Source organism: Python bivittatus, unplaced genomic scaffold, assembly GCF_059951505.1.
Source record: "Python bivittatus isolate LINGU-HERP-01145 unplaced genomic scaffold, Pbiv_v1 ctg000340_np1212, whole genome shotgun sequence".
NCBI classification, from domain to species: Eukaryota; Metazoa; Chordata; class Lepidosauria; order Squamata; family Pythonidae; genus Python; species Python bivittatus.
The window spans coordinates 11,480,411-11,504,641 of NW_028277056.1; the positions used below are offsets into that span (position 1 = coordinate 11,480,411).

Here is a 24,231-nt window from a genome sequence, read left to right on the forward strand (position 1 = left end):
AACCAGAAAGATACAACAGCTAAAAATAAGGCCCCAAACTAAATAAAATCTACACCAAATAGTAAAAAATTACTAAAAAAATGCCACTCTAGACTCCTAAGGCAGATTGTTCACCAACTTAGATGTGGCCTTTTTCTTGTCTTTTTCAACTTAGATCTTTATGATGGTTAGGAATTAGAGAAGTATTGATCTATCAGATCTTAGGGCATGGTCAATTCGGTATGGGTCCATAAGGTATCTGGACCTAAGCTTTTTAGGATTTTAAAGGTCATCACCGTGATGTCACATCATTAATGAAAGCGAATTAACATGTAACCAGTTTAGTTCTTGGACAACAAATATAACATGATTCTGCTGGGTGTGTCCACTAACATTCTTGCAACTACATTCTGAACTAATTGCAGTTTCTGAAGAATCTGCCAGTTTCACCAACTACAGAACATCATGGTAACCATTTGTGCAGTTATTTCTTTATTTCTTTAATTAGATTTAGACGCCACCCAACTCCGGAAGAACTCTGAGCAGCTCACAATTTAAAACAAGCAACACTGTAAAAAAATACACAATGTAATATAAATAAACAAGATAGCATCCATCCAAACAATACACTATATATACAAGAACACATCTAACAAGATCATGTAACCTGCTCAGGAATAGTTTAAGCTAAGAAGAAGCTCTCATAGATGGAGCAGTTAGTTGAGTTGGATGAACCGTGAGACTGCTGATCTGATTCTTCAAGAGGAGTTGTAACCTATTCCAGCCAGGTCGAACTGGCAATCCAGAATTCTGTTCCTAGGCCTGGGTTAGTGTGGGTGTGATTGATTGGTCAAGCCCCTGTTGTATTGTGGCTGGTGTGGGTCTTCCGGGCTGTGTGGCCGTGTTCTGGAAGTTTTGTTTCCTAACGTTTCGCCAGCATCTGTGACCGGCATCTTCAGAGGGCAGGAGCACAGACAGGAGCAGTTCTCTCTGTGCCCAGGATGATGTGACCCTGTTGTGGGTATTTACAGAGATCAGCGAGGGTGCCTGAAGGGGGTGGGCGGGGGGGTTGGTTTAACGAGTGGCTGCTGACCCCAAAACAAGCAGCCACTCATTAACTCCCCCCCCACCCCACCCCACCCCTTCAGGCACCCTCGCTGATCTCTATAAATACCCACAACAGGGTCACATCATCCTGGGCACAGAGAGAACTGCTCCTGTCTGTGCTCCTGCCCTCTGAAGATGCCGGTCACAGGTGCTGGTGAAACGTTACGAAACAAAACTTCAAGAACACGGCTACACAGCCCGGAAGACCCACACCAGCCATCATATGCCGGCCGTGAAAGCCTTCAACAATACCCCTGTTGTATTGTTTTTTGTATGGTTTGTTGTGTTAGTTGTTGTAGTCCAGGCTGCCTGTGTTGGTGGGTTTTAATTGTTCGCTTTTTTATGGATTGTGCGAGCTGCCCTGTGTCTTCTGGAGTGGGCATCTATATTATATTGAATAAATTTAATTTAATTTAATTAATTCTGCTTCTTCAGCAAGGCTATCTCTGGCTTTCTGAGTTAAGTTTCAGTTTATCCATCCCATTGTACCCTCTAGGCATTGATTTGGAACATCAATGGTATCTATTATGATAGATGGAAAAAGAGAAGTCAAGCTATGTTTCATCCACAAACTGGTGACAATGCTTTGTAAATTTTGCATTTTTTTTTCATCGTGGTAAATAATAAGAGGACAAGATCCATTTTTAAATTGCTTAATGTGCATTTTGGGTTCTATACTTACATTTGAATATGGCTGCAGGTGTTTTAAAATTATTTCAAGTGCTTTGGATCTTGTATGAAGACAACACGTCTCTATTATTGAATGAAGTAGCACTACATTTTTCAGGTTTCCATGTAAAATAGGCGTGGAAGTAATTTGTTTAAAGTTACTGCAACTTCAAAGCTTGGGGGGAAAAATCACACTTCTTTAATGAACAGCAGAGAGATGTTGGGCTCACGTCAGATCTGAAACACTTAGACTAGATCAGTGTTTCTCAACCTTGGCAAGTTTAAGATGGGTGGACTTCAATTTCCAGAATTCCATAGCCAGCAAGGCTGGCTGGGGAATTCTGGAAGTTGAAGTCCACCCATCTTAAACTTGCCAAGGTTGAGAAACACTTAGTCTGGATCATTATTGAAGGACAGATAATCATAGTAGAAAACTATTTATACGTATAACAATTCTGATGCCCTGAATTTCCCATCCATTACAAAATGTTTAATCATTTACAGTGACATTGATTTCAGTGAATCAGTTTAGCTATTTGGTCTTAAGTTGATTATGTCTGCTCCAGGAAGAAAAGAATTTATCGATTACTTCTTGATACCCTTCTTAATGTAAGATAAATGTTTGGCACTTGGTTTGCCCCTCTTACACTGTACTGGCTCTGTATCTGGCTGAAGTTTTGATATCACATCATACATACCAGTAATACAATTTAACCATAATTTCCATTTAACCATAATTTTGTAACCATATCATGCAACCATGACAATAAGTACTTGAGTATCGTAGTGAACATCAGGACACATGTAACAGAGCAGATGTAGGCAATTCTTTTGGGATAATGAGCAAAGATGGGAGAGCTTATTAGAATATTTTCAGAAAATAGTTACTACCATTCACAAAATAAGTACTATAGTGGGAGAGATTAATCACAAATCACCCACTTATGAGAAAGCAAAGTGATGAAGTTCCTCTGTGCTATCCTACTTTACCTTCATCTTTTTTTTTTTCTGGCTGGATGGACATATTCCAAACAGTTGGCTGAAGCCATCTACCATTTTTAAGTTAAACTTCGAAGCTGTATACACTCAACAGGGAGTAAACCGCATTGCATGCAGTGAAATGTTGAGTGGAGTAATTTTAGAGGCTGCTACAAATGGCCAGAAAAAGGCTACATGTGTGCATTCGGGAAGTTGGCTTTTGAATAACTAACCCTGATTTGCAGGAAGGCAGGATATATCCGTTGTGTGGCTTAAGTTGGCATTTCAGTAACTCTGCATAACTTCCCATCTTGAGAGGCATTTTAATTTTAATGAGAGGCAATTGAAGAATAAAAGGCAAACAAATCCAGAGCCACAAGATTGCAGGCGTATGGATCAGAAGGTTCCCCCTTCCCCTGTACAAAGCGAAAGACAGGGTCTCCAGTCTCCAAATGGAGAATTTGTGCATACATTTTTAATCAGCTCGATGCAGGGTGTAAGTGATGATCTCGTTCTTGTGGGATAGGGAACCATTTAAGGGCTATTTCTGAAATAGTGAAAAGCTCATTCTGAAAGGATGAGAATCCCAAATAAATCTGCAAGAGAAGATGGGCCAAGCATTTAGTGCCTCTGAATGTTGGTATGTAACATTAGGTGCCACCTGCTTTTGCTCAGTGGTCTTCCTTGCCGATGGTGCATCAAGGGCCCTCACGGTTCACTGGGGGGTGATGAACTCTTGCCACATCCTCTTGGCCCCACACTCCTCTACTCTAGATTATCCTGCCAATGTGACAGATTGGCCAATACATTACCAGCTGCAAGAGAGCAGTTGCTGTTTTCCCTCTGCCTGGGCAGTTGAGAGCTGTCTGGCCTCCATTCCCCTCCCCGTATCTTCCTCTCTTTTAAAAAAAAAAAAAAAAAGCAAGACCACCCAACCTTTGCTGTTGAACAATGCAGCTCCAGCAGCCTAAGATGCCCCTCTTTTATGGAAAGCATCCTCTTGGTCTGTCAACATTCCAAATATCTGGATTCTCAGTCAAAGTTTGAAAAACCAAACAAATGCCAGGTTAAAATAGAATCCCCAGATCCGGTTCGACTGGACTTAATTTTTAAAGATGGCACGTTTTAATTTCTTTGATTTAATCATACTTGTAAATTGGGATTGTTGACAGGGGCTGGGTTCATCCATTGCACCAAACGTAGTTTGTCACATTGTTTTTGACATAGCATGTTGTGTGAACTCAGGCATTGTTCTTCGTTAACTGGAATGTATGATGCAGCTTTAGCTAACCTAATCTATTTCTGGTTTTCACCAATTGAACAGTTTTTCATTCTTTGTACTACTTGATTGCATCTTGTACCTCAGAATATAATTTCATGCGTTTGCGTATTACAGCTTATTTTGATATGCATTTAATGGCATTTTTCTCTTAGACTGCATTTCCATTAATCTTAAACATTAATGTTCTTTTAAATGTTTTCTCTGAACATGCCCTTTCAAGATTTATCTGAAATACATACCTGAAGCCATATTCCAGTACCTTTGAACTAGAAATAATTGCATTGCAACGTTTGAGTAAGGGCAACGGGAACTGAGTCTGAGAGATGCTGATCCAACCCTTTTCTCTAGAATTTCATGCAGAATGAATTCTTCAAGGATTACTATTTGTGGACTGTACCTACGGTCGCACACCTTACAAGAAAGGAGCTTGGTACACATAAGAATAACTATATTCCATAAAAGCAGTATTGAAAGATATAAACATTTGGTATAGCCTTTTTTTCATATTACTCAAAAAATGATATGCTTCTTCTTCCATTGCTGTTGGAAGTTTAAAGTCTAGATTTCCTTTGCTCCTGGTTGCTTTTATACTTCTACGCTGTCCACCACCCTCTGCCCTCTAGTTTCCTGGCAGCAGATAACTCCCCAATAATGGTTGCCGTGGTCCTCATTATGGGTAGAGTAAGTCAACAGGCAACATTTTCCAAATGTTTCTTTATGTGCAGCTTTCCAGCTATGAAAAATAGTATTTGAAAGCATTTAGGCTTTACACAATTGTTTAATGAAGGCTGGAAATATTTGCAGGCTTAATTTGCAAGGCTGTTTTACCAAATGCTTTTCAGCAGTAGGAAGCCATCTTTTCTCAGAAAGTCGACCTTTCTTGACAACCTGGGGTTTAAAGCCAAGAACGACCTGCTGCTCACTCTTGTCTATTTCTCTTGCTCTGACCTAGTCTGTGTGGTCTGTCTTGTCATACTTGTCCTTGACCCACTTTTCACATCGCAGTCCTCACTGTTCTGCCATTGGAAGGGTGACGTCTCAATTCAGCTCATTTCCGCAAGGGACCCTTGTCATTTCTCATCAGTCTTCTTGTGCTTTGACTGCTGATGATCTACCACAGTCAGAGGTCAACAGGGCACATGTGCGCATAACTGGAGCTTTCTTTCGATTTTTTCCACCTTCTCCTTTCTTCAGAAGCTGCAGGGTTTGGGAAGATACTGAAAAGAGCAGCTGAACAGCTTAGGGGTTGACAATAGTGGATGTTTATTTTTTAAAATTTTGCAAAGAACAGCTCAGATACATAGTTGGGAGTTTTTAGAGCTGGGATTTCTAATGTTCAGTTAGTGGACACTTACAGAGATTTCTTTTGGTGCCCACATATTTCTTTATTTTTAAAAGTTATTTCATTATTTCTCCTTTTTGTTTGTTTGTTTGTTTGTTTTGGGGTGGGGTGGGACATTGTTTTGTAGGTATGTGCTTAAGTTCTTTGTTGGTATCACCAGTTTTTATTCTGATAAGCTACTGGCTTGATATCTAGCTACACCCAACATGGCAATCACTTTGGGACTGGGTGAGATTCCCTTGGCAGCCAGTTTGAAGAATGCCCACATGCCCTCATTCCATCATGGGGTAGGTCTGATCTCATCAGGAACATGTTCAGACTATGAACATAATTAAAATATATACTGTATGTATGTATGTATGTATGTATGTATGTATATATATATATACATATTCCATCCAAAATAGTTAAAGTCTGTCTCCTGATAAAGGGCACCTCTGTCTTGCTTGTATTAAGCCTCCATTGCTTTGTCTTCATCCAAATGATGTAATGATTACAACTTCCAAACACTGATTCAGTATATGAACTTTTTAATATATCTTATAACTCTAGGGATCTCCAAACTCTTCAGCTCATCAACCCTTTCATGAAGTTTCAGATTGCTCATCGACTCCCAAACATTTATTATATGAAAATAATTTAATAAATACTACTTTAATTAATAGTACTATGAATAATAACAGCAACAGCAACAACAACATTGGCCTCCTAGATAGTCTCATTGACCCTTGGGGTCAATATTGACCACTTTGGAAAACCCTGCTCTAGACCAAATTTATATCATATCATAGCTACCACATTACCATTTCTGTTGGATAATGATGTTGATGATAGGGACTTACGCCAATGAAATCTTGTGTATGCTGGTTTGATCTATGCAATTCTAAGCTAGTGAAGTTGAGCATCAGTTGGTTCTTACATGCATAGGCTCTTTTCCTAAAACAACATCTTGTACTGGTGACTGTATGTGTGCTGTGCTCGTTCGTGCATTCCATGTAAACTAATCAAAGTTGTCACGAAGTAAAGGACAGGCTTTAGTTAAGAGGAAGAGGGTACAAGATAACCTCTGAAGGGATTTTTTTTTTGATGTTATCAATAATCTTCTAATTATTTTGCAGCAGAGACTGGGCATAAAATTGATTACCTAAGATTATCCCTGTAAAGAACTTAGTTAAAAATGTATTGGACTGAAAGTGCCTCTGGGACTTGTCTTCCTTCATTTTTATAAACAAAATTTTTGTTTTTGTAGTGCTGGTGCTCTGAACCCTAACATTGAAAGGAACATTTAAACCAAACTGTTGCTCAGTACAGGAAGTCATGTTAAACTATCCCCGAGCAATGTCTCTCTGGCCTTTCTGAAGAGGACCCCACCACTGTCAAACCAGTCTTCCCATTAGTTTATCCTAGGTTTATCCTAGCATTCAGTTGAAATCTTCCTGTAATTTAAGCCCATTCTTAAATACTATAGAATGGTAGAGAACAGACCTTGTTCTTATTTGCTCTTTAAGATCCATTCTTTATTTGATGAGTCCTATTGTATCTTTTGCCAATCTTTTCTCAGTACTGAACGTAGACTTTCTTTATAAGATTTAATTTCCAGTTCTTCATAATTCCCATTTTCTTTCTTTGCCCATCATCTAGTTTATCAGAGTCCTTTAAATTAATTTTGTAATTTTTCTTATGTTGTTATTTTTAACCAGTAATTGGTGATTTTGCTTTTATTTATTTATTTATTTGTTCAACCTGATGCCCTCTATATATGGCAGGCTACAACTTCCAGAATTTCCAGACAGCATGGGAATTGTAGTAGTTTAGTTTAATATATTTGAATTGTGCCAGGTTGAGGAACCCTGGAATAGAGTTTTAGTTCTTGGAAAGTTCATGGAAGTCTCTTCAAATTTTGAAGTATACCATGACAGCTTTCTTGCATCTGTGTATTTTTTCTAGTGTATGTATTAAATGATTTATTTGCATTGTGCTAGGCTAATATCTTGGTATGTGTTTTCTTCAGCCCCCTCCCCTACATCATTTTTCTCTCCTGCATCTGACATCTTTTACATTTTTCATGGATAAAATGGGATAAAATAAATAAGCTTCCAGAGCAACATCGTGCAATATAGCTTTGGCTCATATGTTCTCAATGCCCCCATGTGGTAAGCAACTGTAGAATCTTCTTTCTATTTGCAGTCAAGTCCTGGATTTCCAGTAATGCAGAGCAAATCAAGAAAATAGCCTGATTTTGCTATTTAAGTCTTACTATGGCTTTTATATATCAGATGTAAGTTAATGCTTTAATAACTGAAGCAAATGTTGATGTTATCTTCTTTCAAGGAATGGTTTTCTTCTGAAACCACACTTGCCATCAACCTATGTTAATGGGTTGGCTGAGCTGAATGCTGGGAATTCTTAGCCTGACAATTTGTTTTGATAAGGAGGATGGGACATAGTTCTGTGACGAAGGGAGATCAATAGACACATAGAGATAAACCACATTTAAACACCATTCAAAAGAGACAATAAAAAAGCTAAGAAGGAAACAAAAAGACCAGAACACATCTTTTCCGGCAACCAACACCAGCAGGGATTAACATGAGACAGACAATCAAGCAGAAAACAATACCCTAATCAAGGTACTACCAAGGAGAAAACCACACCCTCACCAACACTGGCAGGGCAAGCTACTATAAATAAACAGGGAGCAAACCCCACACTGACTAGCACTGATGATGTTACCTAGTTGGGTAATGAAATGTCTGTAAGCAAACAACCAAGAGAGCACCAAGGACTTCACAGTTCGTATGGTTCTTCAGGATAATTAGATAGAGCATAAATGCCTAACATATCCATTTGTACTCTTTTCTCCTGGTAAAAGTTCTTCCTTTCTCATGTTCTCCCTTTAATTCTTATTTTTGTTCCCTGCAAACTTAGGTTTATGTTTTTCTTCTGCTTGGCAGCTTCTAGACTGTTTCAGGCCATCTCTGTTTGAAATCCAGCTTTTTCTTTCTAAAAGCTCTTGGAACATTGTGTAAAGACCGGATGCTTTATTGGATTGAAATTGATCACTATGAGGAGGCAGTAGTCCAGATATCTGTTATTTCTGGAATGGTATTCCAATATTACGTTGCACCTTTTCCAAAATGGTCTTAATTTGTGACAGGAAGTAGATCTTCAGGGACTCAAACCATCTGGGGTCTCTTCCTAGCCCTGGTCTGTATGATCCTTTAGCCAGATGATGATGTGAATTTGGCTGATATTATGCCAAAGTCTGTTTTCTGATTTCCTAAAAGTTACTAAAAGCAAAAGGGGCTTCTGATGTTCTTCATGATTCTTTTGAAATTTTTAGATTTTCTGCCGCTAGAGTTTTGGAGTCACTTTATCATTCCAAGATGGTGGAAGATGTTATTTATTTTTATACTACAAACTTCTCCATCATCCTGCAGCCTCCCTAGGTGCCTCTGCTTCCTGGACTGAAAAAGCCTTACGGGAATAACTTCCAATAACTTATTTTGGCATATAATGGAAAATCAGGAAGGGGGAGACTGCTGAAGAATATGAATTACCCAGTGTAGGATAGGTCACTCAACATATAAGGGTGCACTAGGGTAAATTCAGGAGTTTCAGTAATACCAATAAAACAAGAAAAATAAAATGATTTAATTTCCATCAGATTCAATGATAATAGAAAATAAAAATGCATAAGCCTCATTTGAACCTGGTCAGCATATAAAGTATCCAATCCATAGTCTTTCCTCATCAGTTTGCAGCAACTGATACAGCTTCTGTCTGATACATCTAGCAATGTAATACTGTGAACACTGATATTGAGTGATTCTAAGAATTTGACCACTGTGCACCCTAATCTTCTTTCCTACTAAGGAAGACATCTTGCCCACCACGTGTAAGAGAATGAGAGAAAAACAAAAGCAGAAACAAGCTTCAGATCTTAGATACGAATATTCTCACTCCATATATGCCTATTTTTAATTAAGTTGATTTTCAAAGTTGCCGTAGATAGAATAATGTGCTTTTGTATGCATATGTTCACGAGAAGGGGATGGGGGAGATAAAAACTATCCAGAGTACATAGAATTTGAGTGACAGCTCAGCTGGTGAAGATCAGTAATTGGAAATTCATTGCACATAAATCTTCTGTACTTATTAGGAGACACAGGGAAGGAGAAGAGCTAAGCACTGAAGCATTTAACTCTTTCTGAACATTGCAGAACGTGTCCTCTTCCTAATCTGAATCTAATTTAATATTAAAAAATGATATTGTACATTTTTTTCTCCCATTGCATTATTAACAAAGAAGAAGAGATAGGAAATGACATTATGAGCTATCATGTCAACAGGACTGGGAAAACTTCTTTTATTCCAGAGTGCCACCATCTAATATGTATGGCCAATATATAAAAAAGATTGTTTTATAAGTACTGGATACAAGCGCTGTTCTTTATTTGCCCTGTCAAGAAACTCAGTTATGAGTTTGAATCCAGAAATGAATCCAGGTTTTAAGACACAAAGAAGAGCCACAGTTTAAATAATAACTCCCATTTGTAAAGCTTTCTGGGAGATTTCTATCTTCTCTACTATAAATTCTGTAAGTTAATGACATGCTATGTAAAAAAATAGTTCTTGTTCACCTTTTTCCTTGGAAGATTACCTTTCTCACTCTTTCTTGAATGGGTCAGATACAGGAACAAAAATATATCTTGTTCCATGGTCTTTAGAAATGCCAAGACATGTGAAGCATTCTTCTTTGTCAAGACCTGATGATGAGGATCCAAGGTGACTGGGATTTGGGTCAGGGCATGGAGGTTGAGGTAGAACCAATCATTTGACATGGCTACAGGTCCAACCTCTGAGCCCCGATCTCTGAGCCCTAAACAGCTCTGCTGCTGCTGAATAGAGAAAAGGGTGGAATAGTGGAGGAGGACCAGATTGAAAGGTGAAGCTTCTGGAAGAAATAGCCTTCTTGGGAGAATCATAATGAACGTGCTGAACCTGTGAGAAGCTTTATAAGGCAGTATCAAAAGTGAAGATAATTATTGGAATACAACTTCATTCAGCCCATCTTGAAGCTCCCCACTGGAATCCAAGATTGTGATCTCTTTCTCTGAATATCTCAACTTTTCGCTGGACCAAGACTGCTCCTGCTCATCTGCTCCTTCTCTCCAGCACTATACTCCTGGATTGGCTTTGATAAGTTTGACTCTAGCACCTTGATTTCCTACTTTCTATTTTTAGTTGATATTCCTTCTCTCTCAATCCCTTCAGTTCCATAGAAATGGAACAAAGCTGGCATCTGTCCATGCCACTCAGGATGTTCAGGGGTGTTTTCTAGGAAGAGAAAGCCACAGTGATGATGTGAAGTTGGTGGAGTGAAGACATAAAGCAGGTTATGAAATACCAAACACATGGGCATAGTGAGAATTGACAGTTTAACTACACTATGCCTAGTTTAGCTTACATTCCAATTTTGTCATGTTTTCCATCTCAGAATTGTAGGAAGCCTTCCATTGATTTGAGCAATCCCTGAAATTCAGTGAAATGATCAAAGAAGCTTGGGGCATTCTGGGAGTTTAATGAGTGATTAGTCCAAATACATACATTAACCGTACAGAGGCAATAACAATATACTTATTCTGCAGTTTATTTTGTTTTATTCACACATAAGAATGAAAAAAAAAAGTCTTTTGAAAAAATTGCAGTTGTAGTGCTGAATTTCAGTGACTGTCTTTAGGAGTCTCTGGGACCAGAAAATAAAAGGATTGAAGGTTGCATATGACCTATAGTAGTTCATTCCTGCTATGCAGCATACTACTGTTGGAAAACCTGAAGGACCAGATTAGGCACAGATCATCATGGAGAAAAATGATCTATGTATCACTAAGAGTTGATACCAACGTAATGTCACATAATCAATCAAGGCAACATTCCGTATTATATTTGAAGGAAGTAAGGAGAGATGTTCAGAAAAATACCTCTCAGTTTATCATCTTGTTGTTGTTGTTGTTTAGTCGTTAAGTCGTGTCCGACTCTTCGTGATCCCATGAACCATATTGCGCCAGGCCTTCCTGTCCTTTACTGCCTCCCTGAGTTTGCTCAGTTTCATGCTCATTATCATCTTATCTTTTCTTTTTCCAATTTTGTTGTGGGCACAGTGGGTTTCCTTAGGAAGTTTGTTAGGAGATCTCCAACAAGAAGTGGAGAAATAAGAGAGAAGCTTGTCTACCCCAATTAGTCCTTGCAATATCCAGAAGTTGGAGTAGATATCACGTATTACATGTTGGCTTTTTAGTCTACCGCTGTCAGGTTTAGCCCAGGGAACTCCAGGAGACCATGCAGATTCAATCCAGCAAGGTTTATTAGCATCTTCCCAGACTGGAACCAGTTCCCAGGGTCCGTCAGTAAACACAGCCTGCATTCCTCAGGGAGGTGCCAGCCTCATCCTCTTATCTCTTCCCCTCGCTTCGGGAGATGAAAGAGCATTCTTCACTCCCCGATTCTGGCCTCCACTATTCCAGTCCATCACAACCTGCTGTGTTATGCCACAGTTTAGTAATCTTTCCCAAAGTGGCATCTAGAAATGTGGAGTTCTCGGTGCTGACCCTTCATTACCCAACTAGGTAACATCATCAGTATGAGCGAGTGTGGAGTTTGCTGGCTGTTTATATGCAGTAGCTTGCCCTGCCAGTTTTGGTGGGGGTGTTGTTTCTTTCTTGGCGGTTTCCTTGGTGGTGTAGCAAGAAGAGCACCAAGAACTCCACAGTTCAACCCTGAGCTACAGATATTCTCTTCTATTAGATCTACAGATCGGCTGGATTTACAGTTCTCAGGATCTCCCAGCTCATATGTTCTTGTCAGAAGTTTTATTAAAAATGCAGGGAAGGAACCAATGAATGGCACCTCTCCAGAATCTGCTGTGACCTTCTGGCATTCCTCCGCCATCATGTTTATGCAGAGGGTTCTGTAAAGATAAAAAAGTTCACTGCCGTTGCCAACCGCATGTATTTATTTAAACATAATTAACAAAGTTAATTGCTCCATTTTAATTTTGCAAGGCAGTATGTCTTCCATTCATCATTCTCGAGTTTTATAGTTTTGTTATTTCTGGAGGACATTTGCAACCAGATAAAGGAAGTAGTGCGGTAACTCTTGATGCTCTTGTGTGTTTAAGTGCAAAAGCTTTAAAAGAAAGTCAAATGGAGGTTCAGCCATTGCTGGAAAACAAGTTGGTGTGGGCGGATCTCCCTGTGGTCTGGCATATAATTAATGCAGGGGAATAGATTAATTAATAGGATGCTCACCCAGCTCCTGAAAATTAATGAAACTATAACTGTTTTTTAACGCTGGTATACAGCTGACATATGTATATGTTACTGTAACTTGTGTTCCTAGATCATGACTACACATGAATGCCCAGCAGTGTCCTCATGATAGGATCTCTCCTCCTTGTATGAAATCAACGAAATGAATGTGAAATATATTCTCCTACTTTTCTGAATTATTTTTGTGCCTCTTACAGATTGACATCATGAGTGCTCATATTTTTATTTTCCTTTTCTTTGCCTTTTCGTAAAAGTTTATTTGGCACTGCAGATAATCCACACTGCCTGTATGAACCCTCACACAATAACTGGCTTTCATAACTGTTTGGCTTACATCTGTACGACACCTTTATCCTCCAACGATCACAGCAAGGTTTATTGATTTAAAAGGTTTAAGTGTCTGGTAGTTTCCTAGAGTTTTGAAGGGAAAAGCAAGAGAAACGGACTACAAAAAAAATATACTGAACCCAAAGGACTAAGTGGGCAGAAGAAGCTGGCTTACCCTGAGCCATTTCTAGGAGATAATTGCAGTCCTCATTAATCAGGAGACATTTGCAAGAGATACACTTTTCTCATATGGGATTTGATTCTGCCTTGATCTCCTCCTGTAGTAAAGAGATGATTTCCTGGCAGGCACTGAGCTAGAAGTAGCATTTGTAGCAATTTAATCTGCCGTTGATGGTCCCACCAAATTTCAGGTAGTGGTAGAAGTATATATGATAAAAAGGGGAATTTTCTTTTTCCAACCTGTAAGAAATATAGAAATGACACATTCGACTGCCATCTTTCTCTGATTTTATCTGTAATATGGAACAGTGATGCAGTATTTTGTGATTTAGCTCTTTCAATTATTTGACTGTAATTTTCCCTTTGGGGCAGGGGTTGTGAGAAAATGGTGGTCCGGCAGTCCTAGACATTTGTGGAAGAAATAGACTGTCTGAACCCATTCCAGCCAGGGGTGAAGCCAGGATTTAGGGCCCAGAAATTAGGGTTTGTCCTGCTTGGATTTGCCCCTTGTGCTGTGTAACATTTGTATGAAGCCAGAAGGTGACGTGAGATCATTTGGGATTGGGCACCATCAGTATGGAGAGATGAGATACCAATGATGTAAATAATTTTTTAAAAAATAAATACATAAGGGTGTCTTTAGAGTGGAACACATTGGAAGGGGATTTGCTGACTGTGTGGAACATTGAAAAAATAGTTCCATCCTTGTTCTTTTGTCACCCTTATGGACATCTATATCGGTCTACCTAAAATTACAGAATTTTTTCCAGTCTTGGAACCATCAGTTGCATTTTGAAGCCTGGCAGTTTATGCAGGGAACAGTTTATATGATAAAATGGCCTTCTTAAAAGTGTGGATCTAAGTTCCAAGAAGAGATAGTTGACCAGATATAAAGGAGGGATAAAAATCTAAGAACAGAAACAGCAGCAACAACAATTGATTATGTGTGATGGTATGTGGAAATGACCTTGGGAGACAGGGGGAAGAGCCACAGCCAGGGGAACGGTCGGATAAGAGGCAGCTCAGTCCATAGCAGGAATGTATGACAAACGTCTCCCTAGGTTCTTGGACTGTAAAGGCAACGGGGAAGAAATATACTTTCAGAGTTGCAAGATTGATGTCAGCCTTGTGAGATACTCCAGACAAGAAGCACACCCAGATGAACTATTTCTACTTTACTGTAAGGTTACATTAACACAGTGCTTCCCAAACCTGGGTAAATTACCCCAAATTGGAAAAAAGTGGGGTTTTTTTAGGTAACGACACACCCATTACCCATCACAACAGGGACATTTAAATTGACTTAAGTAAAAAGGACTTTCCGATAAGTGGTTTTGGGTATTGAAGAAGAAAGTTTGGGAAGCACTGCATTAACACAATCTTGCAGGTCTGGAAGTGCATTTCTCCCCCGTCATCTTTACAGCACAGGAAACTAGGGAGGGTCCTTTCTGAGATGTTTGCCATGCCCCCATTCCTTTTGCAGACTATGCTGCTTCTTATCCGACCGTTCCCCTGGCCACGGCTCTTCCCCGTCTCCCAAGGTCATCCCCACATACCATTACATTATGTGTCATCAAGTCGTTTTTGATTCCTAGCAGCCCCACATTCTCTATGACGATCTATCCCCAACCTGGTCTTTCAGGTCTCCCAATGGTGCACCCATTGCCACTGTAACTGAATCCATCCACCTTGCTGCTGGTTGTCCTCTTTCCTTCCACCTTTCCCAGCATTAGAGCCTTTTCCAGACAACTACTGAGGGTTGCACATATTTTATACCATATAGCAGAGTGGTTTTTCCTGAAACAACTATGTAATTTATGAACGACAGGTTTATATCCTTCCATCCATCTTACACCCATACAGTGGTGGATGTAAAGGAGCTCAGATGTTATTTCCTTATTCTTATTTGGTGATTTTTTTCAAGTGATGCTTGTTGATTTTCCTGGATTCCCCCCCCCCCCGCCTCTCCCCACCCCGATGTTGAGGAAGAGTGAGAAAATTCAGCAACTCCTTTCTGAAAAGTAGGATGCCTTATAAGATCTCAGAGGAAAACAACAGTGCCTGTATCCAAAGCACCATCGCAGCCACATTGATGGAAATGACATGTCTGGTCAGATCTGGTATATTTTTATGTCTGTTTTAATCCTGTTCAGGGAGGGAACAGCAATCATGGAGTCTATGAGCAATTCCATTTCCTAACATTTTGCAGTTATCTGGAAGTCTCTGTCCCATCAGGGCATTAACAAGCACCTTGTAACGTTCTGAGTTGGAAGGATTTGTCAAAGAAAGAAAAAGGAAAGGACAATTAGTGTTTACCGCTTTAGGGCAAGAATTAACGACCAACCGTAATGGAGCCATGCTGTCATACATGCCAGAACTGGCAAGATAAACCCTGTGGGGGATTTCTCGGTATGCCCCTCTTCCAAGACTTCAAGCCCTTGAAATAAATGCCAAAAGTTGTAATTTGTGCACATGCTTCCAATGAACCTTTGACCCAAATAACAAATGTTCTAGATTAAAGGGAAAATAAGGGAGCTACAAATTATCTTAACCCCATGCAGCAATTAATCCAATTTATTCAAGCCGACATCAACACACCTCATTATCTAAACCTTTTCAGTAGCAATCCTTCCATACTTTTAAGGTTTATGGCCTTCGGCAAATGCTGCTTAGTTAACCTTGTAAGTTTGAAATTTATTTTGAGGGCTTGAAAGAAAGTGAAGGAGAAGGGGTGATTCTTTTTTCCTTTACTTCTTAATGAACCCTGGGGAGCTGCAAAGTTTATTCCCCTACCTTACCCCAAATCAAAAGAAAATGGGGAAGGAAGGAAACTTACATCGCATGAACCATGGTAGTTCAAGGCAAGTGACACTTCAAAGTAATAAAAAATGGAGCATCCACGTTGATTTATTCCTTGTTATAAAAATGAGAACAAGGACTTTTTTTTAATAAGTATTTTTCCTGGGTTGTATGCTTTTTTACAGAGGCATTTTTAGGAGGATGAACTTTTGTTTGCACAGAATATTCATCTCTGAAATTTTTACAGTGAAATCAAGCAAATAATTGCAGAACAAGATTAGCCTTCCCCCCCTCCCCCACCATTGTTCAAACCTTGAGATAGGTAGCTGGATAATTATAATGTATGACCAATAAATCCCTTCACACTTCAGATGACTTAGGATTTTGGATCTATTATGTTAAGGACATTCATGGATAGAGGCCATTTTCTCATTTTGAGTTCAGTTTTTGGACTTGGCAAATGGAAACCCGTAGGATGGGAATTACATTGCAGATTATTGCAAAGGTATCTTTGTTAATTAATTAGTCAAGTAGTGGGGAACTGTAAGGAGGCTATTAATAACAACAGTGCTAGTAATTATTAGTAACAGTACTCTGTAGTAATTATTAGTAACAGTACTCTGTTATTACAACTTAACGTAGTAATAGTTTCTAAGCTGCCCACTAAATTAAATTTGCATTCACCTGTTTCACCCTCCCACCGTCTAGTTTTCTTTTTGGAGGTAAAGATTTTTTTTTCTTTTCTTTTTCAAAAACTGACCCACAAGCCAACAAAAATTACTATGCTCTCTCAACTACTGGGGCTCATATTCTACATGTATGATAGTACATGTTGTCAATGTGATTAATCACTTGAACAGTTTTTCAGAAGAACAGCGTCCTGCTGACTGGCACCATGGTTGGGTTCATCCATCACACTCATAGTTTGTTGGACTAAGGTTCATTGAACATAACACAGCTGTTGGGTCCATACAGCATGCTGAGCCAAAAACAGAACTTGTCCATCATTCAGTCTTACCCAGTCTACTCTAACCTGCTGCTCTCCACATGTGCTGGTTAGAAACTGGGGTAAAATCCAACACATCTGGAAAACAAAGATGTTTCTACATCCAGTTTCTAACACAAGCATTGTAGGCTTGATGTTTTGAGAAACACATGAGCAAGGTAAAAAAAGCAACAGCCTTAATGTCTTATTTGCTTCTACCCCCTTCAACTCTTGCTTGATCATAAAGGCTTCATATAGCTTTAATTGGCTAACAACTGTTGATAGTTTCTACCATTTTGAAATTGGAAATAGATGAAAACTATTTTGTCATTTACAAAAGAGGCAGATTACCGTTAAAAAAAAAAAAGAACTCTCCCAAACCTAATTCCACATGAGTATGTGAAGAGCCTGCACTCAAATCAAATCAGATCAGTGTTTATTATGATCAAGGACCAGCATAAGTACCCACACTCACTTTGAGGCTTCCGTCACCCTCCCCGAGATGACCCTTTGCCATCAAAGGTTGCTATTCCTACTCTAGGGTTATAGAAGCTTAGATGTATATTATCTTTAGGTCTCTTTCAAAATTTGGGTTAGTCATTTTGGCTGGGTTCATACAGGTAGTCCTCGACTTATGACCATCTGTTTAGCGACCATTTGAAGTTATGACAGTGCTGAAAAAAGTGACTTATGACCGGTCCTTGCACTTACAATCTTTGCAGTGTTCCCCATAGTCACGTGACCAAAATTTGTGCATTTAGCAACTGGCATGCATTTACGACAGTTGCAGTGTCCCGGGGTCATGTGATTGCTATTTGTGACCTTCCCAGAGGGCTTCTGGCAAGCAAAATCACTGGGGAACCACATGATTCATTTAACAACCATGTGATTCATTTAATGATTGCCCTAAAAATGTTGTAAAATCAGGTGTGGTCACATGACCCCTTGCTTAATGACCACACCACTTAACAACGAATTTTCTGATCCCTATTGTGGTCGTAAGTCGAGGACTACCTGTACACTGTAACATAACCTGTTACATTGGTTTTGACGTAATTTTGTGAACCTTAACTTGTGGCTTTATAACTTACTATATTGTACAAGAGAATTATGCAAAGGACTGTGACAAATTCAGTGAAGCATATTGAAGCTGCCATGCTATATCGCAATGTGCAAAGCGTGTCTTTATCTCAGCCTAATGTTGTTAACAAAATACTATATAAAGTGCCTTGATTTGCTGAAGGAAAAGTGGAATATAAATGTAGTACACTAAATAGCAGTTCTTAGTTGTTCAATATGGCATGTCAATTCACTCCAGTTGTGAAATAGGATGGCCTGGATGGTCATGGCCAACTCTGTTTGCAGTTATAGTCAAGCACCAAAATTAAGACGCTGCTCAAGTGTGTCATTTTCAGCTTGGCAACTCACAGATTCAAGCTGTATAGTGCGTGACTATTCCATGCAAAAGACTAAATGGTATTTTTAAAATAATATGTATCTGTATTCCAAGCCAGCAGACTCACACCACATAGCCTTTTAATTTGTTCAGTTTTTTTCCTTGATTTAGTATCATTGCCCTGAAAATAATTTAAACATAGACTGTTAATATTCATTAATTTAACCCCTGTGTGCCTTCAGTAGCTTTCATCCGTTAATGGCATCTTCTTCCAGACGAGCATTTTAAATTGACTTTATTCTTATGGAAATGTGATCTCCCATTAATCCAAGAAGATAGATTGGAGTCTGGTGTAAACTCAGCTGTTCTGTCAATGAATTTGCTGAATGTTTTCTATTTTTATTTTATTGCTGATGGGTCAAATTGTATGGTGTCCTCCCCCATCTCTTACAGTGGTAAAAGAATGAGATAGGAAACAAGTAATTTTTTTTTTTGGAATCACTGTAGGAAATTCCTTTTCTAGGTTTTGCACTAGCAATGTAAAGGTTTTCTTCCCTCTTCGGCTTGCTCTTACTTTTTCTTTGAATACTCATAGAAAAAGAGAGAAAAGATTAAATGTCCGCAGATGATAAATTCATTAATTCTAAGATTCTGAGTGGAGAAGGTGTGCTTAAAGCTGACACCTGGGTTACTTTTGATAATCATGCAGGCTATTACGGCCTTTCCGTTACATGAAGAGATGCAGTAGGATTGTGGGCCTGAGGTGTGAAACCAGTTTGCACAACAGAGTGTGCATTCTGGAAAATCAAATGCAGATTTAGTTACTGGATTCGTTGATCCCTCGTGGCTCAGAGAGGCTGCCTGTTCTTTTTTTCAATATTTGATTTTGAAATGGCTTCATACAGTTGTGTGTGTGTGTTTTATTTCACAAACTTCCGTTCTACTTTTCAACTATCCTCAAAGTGTCCTCAAAGAAAACCATGATAAAAATAAAAAGCAGTGGCCCCAGTTTAAAGAACAGTACTTAAAGTACATTATTTGCTTGCTTTCTCTCCTTGGGTTCTTTTTAACCTGCCAGTTGGTAGTGTGATGACACAATGGAGAAAGGATTATAGGATCAGGATAATTCCATTCCACTTAATTGTTAGGTTTGGAGGAGAAATTCCAAGTCTAATAATGTTTCATTTCAATATTTTATTAAAAATGCAGGTGAGATCTGGGGGAAGAGGGAGATTGAGTTTTATAGATTGTACAAAGTGGCTGAGAAATGTCTTATCCTTTGATAAAACTGCTTCAAGAGCCATTGTACTACTTCCAAATAATGTGGGAATAACTTGAAAAATAACAGCTTGCTTCCAGCAGCATTCTGGAATGCCAGTTGACCACAACACGTTGCCTGGTATGAGATGGGAGGAAGAGGCATGAATTCTTCAATATTGTATGTCCATATAGACCAATTCTCTGAGACTCACAGGGATATGTAGAACGGATATGCAGAGTACATTTTAGATTACAGAGTAATATTAAAGAATTTCATGTCTGTCTTGGGTTCCCTCCTTAATGGAAGAATGGGAGATCCCTTTGGATGCAGAGTCTGGGGTCTGGGATTTGATTAAGAGCTTATGTCAGGAGTAGAGGCTGAAACAGATCCAATTCCTGTGGTATGTACAGACTCTGCAGCTCCCTGATCAGTCCCTGATCCTGTTCCATAGTTTCTGAGCTGTGAACAAGATCACTGACCTTGAATGGAGAAATAAAAAGCTGAAGTCCTGCTCGTAAACCCTTGCTAGGCTTCCAAGATTCTTGAAGACATGGTTCTTCAAGGAAGCATTTGATGACAGTGAGATTGCCCCGTCCCCATTTGGTGTCACCATTATGATGTCTTATTTTTTTGACTATTATGATTTGTTTTTAATTTTTTTGTTGTTTAATGTAAGCCCTTCAGAGCAATTTGGAACTGAATGGCTTATAAGCCATTGGATGTGGGTAAATAAATGAATAAATAAATGTCAGATTACTAGTTTGGGTTCCCTGGAAAGTTAATTTCATTAAGCGCGCCAGAACCTGGAAGAGATTAGCTCCCGGGAAGTTTATACGATGGTATCAGAGGCCAAGACAATTACTGGAGGCAATCTTTCATTCTGTCTTGTGTTGGGCACTTGGAGTTCAGGTAACATCAATATTTGTAAGAAGAAAACCAAGTTCAGAGAACACAAAAGCCACAACAATTCAACTCTGAGCTACTTATATTCTCTACTACTGCATCTTAATTGGTGCATTAACACAATTAACCTTCCACTGTGAATCTCTTATCTAGATGCCTTGACCCTCACCTGAATCATGACTATGCTTTTAGTTCAACTCTTCATAAATATCATAGAATCATAAGTTTGGAAAGGACCTTAGAGGTCTGGTAGTCCAACCCAGGTCTTCTAGTCCAGCAATCAAGTCTTTCTTATGTACAGAATGGCTTTGGATAAGTTTTTGTAGCCATTATCTCTGCTCTGTTCTGTTAGTGCAGCCATCTGATTATTTTTTTTTCCATGCATCTCTGGGCGGGACTGATCAGTGAAGGTATAGAATTCCATCCTAGAAATAGTTGTGTCTATTGAACTTGGCCAGTGCAGTTGAGTTGACAACACTGCCTGTTTCCCATTTTGATAAAAACTTATGAAAAGGTCAGAAGAACTTGAGAGAGGGCAAAACTAAATGTGAGAGAAAGGATTGTTATTAGATACATGCATCTGTAGAACAAAGAAGAAAAGGTCAAGCACCTTTCTATTACTTTTGTAATATGGAGCTGAAAGTCAGATCATTAATTTGTGAGCTGATATAGAGATAGGAGGATTCTGGGAAGCAGTTCCCCACTCAGCTGTGAGATTATTGGTCATTTGCGTATTTACAGTTAAAAGCTGGGTCCATTTTTGAAATGTTCTGCCAAATTTGCGGCCAGAGAAATGGGGCGCACACGTTTCTCTGAATGTTACCAGGAGAAAGAAATTCTCCAACAATTTCTAAGAACAGGACTTCCTGTTAGTCCTCACAGAAGCAACACTTCTAAAAAATTCCCATGGGAGGCAGATTTCTAAAGGAACTACGCTTTTGTGAAATTGAAGAACTGGTAGGAAAAAAATGAAGGGAAATTTCTTTCCTTGGCACTAAGGAAAGGTCTCCAAGCAAATGTTTCCAAATATGTTGGTTTACATATTCTGGTTTCTTTTCAGATTGTATAAATCTTTTGTCTTTTACATATTCTAGGTCTGTGAATAGTTGGTTTTTCACAGAGCTGTTGCAATTTCAGAAATGCTTAGTTGAACCTCAGATGGAGGTGCCATCCCCTACAAACGCTAACCATACGAGCCGGGGGAGATTGAGCAGTGTATACATTTAATAAATAAATAAAATAAATACAGACAGAGCTTGGCCAAAGACCTGGTGATGTTCCTGAGTTTAAACAATCTCTCGGAAGTCTATTTCATCCAGGCTAGAACATTAAATGATGAGCACCCAGGATTGGATTGTGTACAACGGACCAGCGAGATGAGTTAAAACCATTGTCCTTTTTTGCTACCATTTCTTTTCATTACTGTGGTCGAATCATCAGTCTTCTTTTTCCCGTGGTAGAAACCGAGGTAGTGCTCTTGGGAGCTAGAGATTATCTTCCTGGAACGGTGATGCGTGTGGGTTTTTTTTTTTTTTACTTAATTCAGGGATGCTAAAACACAGTTTATTTTTAAATCAATCGTGCGCTGAGCAGTCAGCAAAGCAGAGTGTTAATTGGGTCCAGTGGAATTCCCATCCCCTTGGGCTCCAGAGCGCTTCATTGAACCGAGCGCTGGGTTAGGAGGTGCAGGCGAAAGAGGGAAAGGAAACGCATGCCAGTGAAGCTGCCTAAATCCAAAGTGCGTGTAACGTGAACGCTTCAGTGTCCGATAATGAGTGAAATAAAGGATGGCGATGTTTCTGCCCCTCCTTTCCTCCCATGCAAGTTGGTAAAATTCTTTAACCCTCTCTGCTCGTTTATTCAAATACAAGGAACAATTGTTATCATCAAAGGAAGAGAGAAACAAAAGGATTGTTTGTAATTTGCACAATGCAGTCTTCAAGGTGACTCTTGCATGCAAACTCCTACCGTGGAGTAGAATTTGCTACGCCTGCCCTTGCAAGCATTGTTCTGATCCTGATCCTGTACCTACGTCACATAGGAGATATCTCTCCCTTCTCCCCCTCCCCCAATCCATCCCTGCATCCGTCAGTCCCCCTCCCCCACATTCAAGATTGTTCTCATCCCCATCTCTTCCTTCATGGACATCCCGGAGGCAAGGAATGTCAAACTTGAACAACTCTCTATGGTTGCCTTGAGTTACTTGGCAAAAAGGAGACTTACTTTGTGATTATCCCATCATCTCAGCCCTCCTCCTTGCTTTTCTCATCTCTCCCTCCTTCTCTATTTATAACCCAACGCTTCTCAGCGAAAACTAAGGCCGGGCCATTCCCTTTTTTGCTTTCGCTGGTTACCGTGGCAGCATGCACATCTCCTAGCTTGCTGAAGAATGAAGGAAGCTGGGAGCAGTTGTTTCTGGCTGTTGCTTTTGAGATTATGAGAGGGAAGAGTCCTCTGAGATCTGCTTCACAGCAAGGGGAACCGGCTGAGTTTAGAAGGCTTTGTTATGTGTTACTTATTTGAGCTTAAAGGTGAGAGAGTTTGTTGAAACGTTCCCTCCCCTCTCCAGCAAAAGTCTGCGGGCATTGTTTTGTTGCTAGCGCTTGCTTGTTGTGAATTTGCTCGTGAGAGAAAGAGACAGTATGCAATGGGTGGGGTAAATACGCATCTAGGTGGACTTTGGGCTCCGACTCTGTTAAATAATGAGCTGATTAAACCATTGCGTGGGTGGAAATTGTCCGTAAGTAAGTCAGACAGGATCATAAGTGGCTTCCCTCCTCCCAACTATCAACAGTGGAGGAGTATCCCTGCTCGCTCTTGATCACAGTCCCAAGGCACATGCACCTGTGTTTTATCACACCGTAGAGGTATCATTGTGTAAGAACTGAGACAGGGCTGTGTTAGAGGGCAGATATGACTCATGGAACCATATGATTTCAAAGAAAACAGCATGAAGAAGACCAGATCATTTTCATCCCGTTTGTGGTAAAGTTGGATGCCCTCCACACTTCTTGCAAGGTAAGATCTCATCTTAGTTCTGCAGGCTCAGAGTTTTAGAATTTGCCATGCACAGTGTAAACCATGTGGTGGGTGCTTTTTAGTTTCCACAGAGCTCTGAGAATTGGGCAAGATATTTGCCCTGGTTCACTTTGTCTTGTGGTGCCTCTTTCAAGGGTTTCAAACCCTGGGTGGCCTTGGGTTTCAAAGTTATGAGTCTTGGTACATTTATTGATGAGTAAGAGAAATCTCCAAACAGATTCATTTATACCCAGGTGAATGTAATAATCCACGAGCACCAGCCATGTGCCAAGAAGCATACATGAAATATTTCTATCCGGAAGTTCTGCACATGTAGTTTGTACTTTGGCATTATCACAGAAGAACAGCTTTTTCCTTTCAAGGCATTCTTAATGGAAAGCTAATGTGATTCCCCATCATATGGTGCTTTTCCTTGATCTTTCTGCCATGCATGCCATTTCCCCCCTTGCAACCTTTTAAAAAAAAATCTTTTCAACCCAACATGTTGGGAGGAAATTATGAAGGCTTGGGACTCTGTGCATCAGCAGGATAACTGTCAACAAAACTGGGCCAGATTTGGTGTGGCAGAAGAACCCCTCAAAGAACGTTTAATTCAAAATTGAGCTATACCCAGCTAAGGGTTATGGAGAGAAAAAATCCAGAATAATTTCCCC

The 24,231-nt window shown here is 39.6% G+C and overlaps 1 protein-coding gene across 3 annotated transcripts in view; it reads left to right on the forward strand.

The window, feature by feature from the left end:
- Nucleotides 1–24,231, forward strand: part of FAT3 (FAT atypical cadherin 3) — a 477,600-nt gene that overhangs the window by 72,252 nt on the left and 381,117 nt on the right. For 2 of the 3 annotated variants that reach the window (XM_088140550.1, XM_088140552.1), the window contains exon 1: nt 23,304–23,557. The exons of the other annotated variant lie outside the window; for it this stretch is intronic. The gene's annotated coding sequence lies outside the window, so the exon portion shown is untranslated. Of the gene's footprint in view, nt 1–23,303; nt 23,558–24,231 lie in introns of those variants that run through there. 3 annotated transcript variants of the gene reach the window in all.